Source organism: Loxodonta africana, chromosome 14, assembly GCF_030014295.1.
Source record: "Loxodonta africana isolate mLoxAfr1 chromosome 14, mLoxAfr1.hap2, whole genome shotgun sequence".
Taxonomy (NCBI): domain Eukaryota; kingdom Metazoa; phylum Chordata; class Mammalia; order Proboscidea; family Elephantidae; genus Loxodonta; species Loxodonta africana.
Window position 1 is genome coordinate 66,138,512 of NC_087355.1, and position 7,005 is coordinate 66,145,516.

Here is a 7,005-nt window from a genome sequence, read left to right on the forward strand (position 1 = left end):
GTCCCAAATTAGTAACACTGAATTTCAAGTTTATGAAATGCATTTTGTAAAATATGGCAGCTTTTAAAAAGGATCAGGTATTCAAATGGAAGCTGCTCCCTTGTACACCCAAATATCACAGCTGGTATTGGTGGCAAAACTTCTTCAGGGCCATAGTTCTGCCATCACTGGAAAACTATCCTTATAACGCCCTCCAACATTTCCTGCATTTGAGACAACCTGACTCTTTACCTTATAAAAACATATAATTACATCTGCTTTCAAATCCCCACAAATAAAATCTCAAATGCCTTTCATCATGAACCCATCTGTTCTAGATTGTATGTTCCTGAAGGAACTGGCATGCTCACCATTTTTTTTCTAGAATAGCCACTGTGCCTAGTATACAGTAGGAGCTTGAACATTTCTACTGTGCCTAGTATACAGTAGGAGCTTGAACATTTGTTGAATGAATGAATGTTTGTCAGTTGACTGAGTTTCCTATTATTATATTTTTTTCAAATACATTTATTGCCTTTTCTACCAAAGGCTTCTGATTTTCTTCCTCAATTTCCTCTCTGGGTTCCTAGGAGTCTTTTATGTAGATGGTGACTTCTCCGTATATGTGATAACTAATTCATGCAAAGGGGCTAGAGTTGTTGCAGCTGTTTCATTGAGCATCCATTATAAAGCATCCCGGCCTCTAGAGAGAAATAACCCCTTCGGGTTGCTGCTTGCCTCTTGCCTATTTATTAGTCTTGTAGTAAGGGAGTTCATGATGGCTACAATCTAGTGAGCTTAGGGAACGGTGGTCATTTCTAAATACTGAGCTTGATTTGCTATTGACCGCCAAGTCTCCCCTCGTCTTAGCAGTCTCCTTGAGGAGTCTTCCTGCCCTTCATAAACAATTGTCTTCCTCTGCCTCATAGCAACTGATTTGTCACAGTAAGTCCCTTATTTGGACCAGCTGTCAGGTCCAGTATGACTGAATTCATACTATCATTTGTTACAAAGCCACAGTACTGTTGACTATATATTTATCCAATTTTTTAGATTAAATTTTAAGATAAAACACTGGAGCAAATAAATGAGCACCTCATAAGATACTCAGAGAAAATGCACGTGCTCATGTGTGTATGCACGTGTGCATAAACACACACATACACACACTAGGTCAAGAGTTATAGGAAAATGCAGACACTGGGCATCTGAAAGTCATACTACAGATAAAGACACCTTGGCCTATAAATAATGCCTGCCGCTGACATATCAAATGCAGGAAAAACATGTGCTTCATATTATAAGTAGGATTCTTCTGAAAAGCAACACCGGTCTTGAAAACAAGAATGTCTTTATCCCATTCATTTTTCTCCTTTCTCCATTTCTTCCTTAATTCCTTGCCATCTTCTTCTTTCCTTCTTTCTCTAAAGAATTATTTGTATTCATTTCCCTAAACATGAATGCTTGTTACAGTTTATAGTTTCTGTGGTTTCTTCAGTGACAGAGGTACTGTAGAATTCATTACTGTAATAACGCGCCCATTATTTGATGTTAAATGCAGTATACAGTGTTACATGTGAAAACTGCCCAGCCTCTATCTATGGCATTCATAGCAGGTCCAGAGTTTTGCACCTTACCAATGACTTGTCTAAATGTTTAGATTGATTAAAGTCATTTATGACTTTATCATACAATTCAACCATTTACATACTCTAGAATACATTAACCAAAACCTGTTGCCATGGAGTTGATTCCGACTAATAGCGGCCCTACAGGACAGAGTGGAACTGCCCCATAGGGTTTCTAAGGCTGTAAATCTTTACGGAAGTAGGCTGTCATATCTTTCTTCTGCAGAGCAGCTGGAGCGTTTGAACCACCTACCTTTTGGTTAGCAGCCAAGTGAGCGCTTAACCACTGCTCCACCAGGGTTCCATACTTTAACTTGTCACTACTAAAAACCTTCTAATGCCATTAGCACTATTAGGGGAAAAGTGGGAAAAGGCAGGGATCTTGGCTGTAACGCAAAATGCAGAACACAAAGATGTGGTAGGAGATAAAACCTCTGTGATTCCATTCATTGGCTTACCCAGGAGGGAGTTCTGATACTAAAGCCTGTTTCCATGTTGGTATTCCATGGGTCTCTCCATATAATCCCCTTCACTTCATAAATTCTCAAAAAAGAATAATTTGAAATTTAGAGGCTTCATAGACACATGTGGAGATACACATATACACACACAAACACAAAATAAGTATATATATAAAACTGTATATGTTTTTATGAAAGCTCTATCTAGACTGCTAACTAGAAGGTTGGCAGTTTGAACTTACCAGCCACCCTGTGGGAGAAAGATGTGACAGTCTGCTTCCCTAAAGATTTACAGCCTTGGAAATCCTATGGGGCAGTTCTACTCTGTCCTGTAGGGTAGCTATGAGTAGAAACTGACTCCATAGCAATGGGTTTGGTTTGGTTTATGTATATATACATATGTAACTCATTTATTTATTTGGTCATTCATGAAACACTTAATAACTTAGTAAGGGCCTACTGTGTTCCAAGACCTGTTCCAGGCACTTGAGATACATCAGGGGAAAAAAAAAAAAAAGACAAAAATACCTGCTCTGTGGAACTTACCCACTAAAAACAAACCGAGAAACAAAAAAATCCAAACATATTTAAAAAATTTATGACCAAGCTACAGGTTAGCATTGACGTTACATCTGTAGTTCAATATATCTTGTTATTACATGGCTCTATGTTTCTGCAATGACCAGTAAGTGGGGTTAAGGCAGCACAAATTGCTCAAAATTATTACTCAAAATATCTCCCCAACTACTCATGTTAATGCCTAAATTCTTACCCGTCTGGGAGTGCCATTTTCAGTTATCAGTCTGTTTTCATCTTTCAGGGCCCTCTGGGTTGCTGGGTTGAGTATGATGAGAAAAAGCCTGGGAGGAATCACTTCTTCAGATTCCAACAAGAGAATCCTCATTAGTGCTTGAAGAATGCAAGCTGAAGATCTGAAAGTAGAGAGGAGGGAGGGTCCCCCGGGAAGAAAAAAAAAGGCAGTGACTGCCGAGGAGGAAGGGCCCCAGGGGTCAGCTTGCATTCTTCTCAGCTTTTGCCCAGAGCCATACAGAATTTACAATATTCATGTTCAACTAGTATTTCAGTATCATTCACAATGTAGATTTCTGTTAGAAAGTTTGTCCTGCTGACACTTGTAGGTAATCCTTCCTCCCTTTTTGATCCTTTTAGTATTTCTTTATACCAGTAAGTTCTCAGATACGCTGTGATGACAAGGAAAGGTTAGTCAGGATCCATGAGAGTATGTGAGCCATTGAGAAAAGAGGTGACAGCAGTCCTGTTTATAAATTTTGCGTTTGGAAAGATACCAAACTGGCTAAGGAGGCATGCGAACATCACATGCCTGAGTGTATTCATGTCCGACTTGGTCACTGGGCACATCATAACAGAGACTAGTCATCTCACTTGAAAACTCTTTGACTCTGGAGCTTTGTAATTTAAAATTTAGTTACTGGGAAGTTTATCAGAAAGGGTCTTTAAAAAAGAAAGCCTGATGTGATCACCAAAAATGTCTTGCCTTTTTTGGGGGGGTGGGGAGGGAGTGCATTTCTGGAACTGGCAGGCAGTTCTTTAATGTTTTTATCATGTTTAAATGTCATAAATGAGTTTACAGGTGTAGTCAAATTGGTCCAAAGGCAATAAAAGAAAAAAAAAAAGCTAAATTAAAAGCAAAGAGCAAATCATCATAATCCCTCTTGTCTTTTAAATGTACCACTGGCATTGAAGAATAGCATGCTTCAGGTGGGGATGGGAGTGAATGAAGCATTAAGGATTTATCTCTGGAGACTGAATTTAGAATGTGATTAAGAGTCAGGATGTGTCTATCTTCCCCACATCATCTAGGGTTGTATGTTGCCTTCAGCAATGGACATGCTGTTAACCTGTTACTGATTTATGACTTCTTTGACTTGGACCCAACTCATTTCCTTTGTTTACCTCCACTCCATTATTCTTGGAGATTAAAAAAGAAATAACTAGATTAGCTGCATGTTTAAAATTCAGTGATAATCTAGAAGTACATTGTAGTAATTTCCTATTTCTTTTGATGAGTGTCTAGTTTGTATAAGGTTTTCTTTACATTCTCTTCCGCCCCTCTACCCCACCATAGAGACACAACTCATGTCCGTATGTTTTACGAGAAAGGAAAAAAAAAGTCATTTCAAGTCACTATGGAATTGTGAATCATAGTTTATTTCGCATAGCTTGGAGTTTTTCCTGCAAATGAGTGATCAGGGTCATAAGTATCTGAGAAAATAAATTTTCATTGAAATTTGCTTGGTGATCACCAAATCAAAAGGAGTTGGGTGGGCTTAAGGAATTTTGTTACTCAGTCAAACGAAAAGTCAATTAATCATCGCTGTTGAGAGTCTTTATTAATGGCAATATTTTCCAGATTCAGAGTCTATTATACAAAGTAGTATACCTTCCATTGCAAGTAACAGAAAACTGACTCAAAATATTAATCTTTAAATAATAAGAATTTAATACAACAGACGATAAATAAGGCAGTTCAAGGTGAAATATAGTCAGTAACGATAGTTCTGCTTATAAATTTCAGGACTTTGAATTATTGGAAGCATCCAGTGTTGGAGAATAATTGGAAAGAAGAATGGAGTCAAATAGACATGAATCTAGCACTTTCTAGTTGTTTGAGCCCCATGCTTAAGTCACTTGTAGCCAAAGTTTTTTTATCATCTGTTAATTGATAATACCTTCACGGAGGGGTTAGCAAAGGAATTTGAACGTACAATGCTGAGGATAATAGATACCCACTAAATAGTAGATATTATTTTCATTAGGTTAACCTCTGTAACTTGCTTATAGAAACTTAGATTTTGAACTAACTTGTCCCCATTAGGAATGTATTAGCAAATCATCTCTCACAGTGGGTCACTTTGTAGATGGCTGACCTTTTCCATTTTGTGTTTATTTTTGTGTTTCAACTTAAAATCCTCTGTCAGTCACAGTTCAGCCAGGAAAACAAATCCTTTCGAAAGGTCTGGAGGGAGGAGTGAGAGATTTAGAGAAATAGTCACTAACCATCCACCTAAAGCATCAAGTTTTGGAGCTTGCAGGGAAATCCAAGAAACCAAACATATCTGGCCACCGAAGTGGGACCACCACGAAGAGGGAGATGGAGCAGTCTTTGGGAAGCTCAGCCTCTGGGCAAGCAGTTCTTTCTGTATAACTACAGCCTCTGGGATACCTGATGCCATGGGATGGGGCTACTCTTTGACAGCGGGGTCATCAGCTCCTCAGGGAGATGAACTAGACAGAGAGTGGAGGAGAGTGAAGACAAGCTGCGACCCACCAGGCGCCCCATGGCTGCTCATCACCAGGTCTGACCACATAGCCATGTGGGAGTAGTGGCTTCTGTTTCACTTCCACCTCTCAAATCCCACACGAGCTCCTGTTTAAAGCAACTCTAACCTGGAACAATATAGAGGAGGGGATTCTGGTATACTATAAACCAAGCGTCTATTATCCCGTTAAAAACATGGCAGCTCCAATTGCGGCGCTGGGGGTGGGACAGGTGTTTCTCTTCCCTTCACTTTTTTATCCTCATTCCTTTGCCATCAGCACAGTTCGAATAATCATATCTCCTTTTGAGAATATGCCCAAGGAGTCTTCTTTTTGAGGCTGTAACTTATTGTTGACTTTTTAAAAAAAATAATTTAAATATAAACTAGGTATATGCTTGCATTTTTTAATATACAATTGAGTGCAACCTAGACCTTCGTCACTACTACTTTTTAGCAGCTCAGTGTCACTGAAGGTGTATTAAGAACCTAATACTGGGCATCGAGAGATTGAAGTCCTTGTCCTATTCGTGCCATACACTTGGTAGGAAGGCTGGTGGACCTTGGTTTTCTCCTTTACATCAGTGATTCATAAGCTTAAGTGAAGGAATATTGTCTAAAAAATTACCCATTTCCCACATGAGTATAGCTATATTCCTTATAACCATTGACTGAGAGATTTTACTATCATCAAAACAGTCACGGTTCAGTGATAGAATTCCCACCTTTAATGTAGGAGATACAGGTTCGATTCCCAGCCAATGCATTTCAGACTCAGCCACCACCTGTCTGTCGGTGGAGGCTTGTGTGTTGCTATGATGCAGAACAGGTTTCAGCTGAGCCTCGAGACTAAGATGACTAGGAAGAAAGGCTTGGTGATCTACTTCCAGAAATTAACCAGCAAAAACCCTATGGATCACAACAGTCCAATTCTGTTGTACATGGGTTCACTTCAATTTTTATTTTTTTAAATTCTGTTAAATTAATTTATTTTGTATCAATTCCATAAATACCTCCAAGCATTTGGAGGGGGAAAGAGTATATAAAAACATGGCAACAAAATTTTTATTTAGCCTATAGTTCAAGCATGAATATGAATTTCAGACTCTCTTTATTAAGATTCACAGCCCACCCATGGGGAACCACTGAATGGAATCATTGTTCCTTTCACCTGCAAAGGAGTTGGAAATGCCTTTCTTGTTAGACAGACTACATCTTTCTCTCTGAAATATCTCTGTTCCATTACCACTTGCCACATATGGCTGCCACCACCCCAAGCTTTCCGTGGCTCATTTGTGTCCTTGTCCTTGGGTACAGCGTATATCCTGGCCAGTCTTGCTCTCTTCCTCTATCGGATACACAAGGGAAAACATTTTCTGATTCTTCATGTGCCCAGATCAAGAAAGGTCAGCTTTTCAGCATACCCTGAGAGGTAAAATGGAGTGCTAGATATATATATAGACAAAGTAGGGAAGGGATCTGGGACTCGGAAACACACAACTTCTGTTTCAGGCCATTTAGAAAGATTGGATTAGAAGAATTGATGGTGGACAGATGTGTCTTTATAGTTCTGAGCTTTTAAAGGAGCCTTCAAACATCTGATGAGAGTTCTGGAAATCCACATCTATCATTATGCAA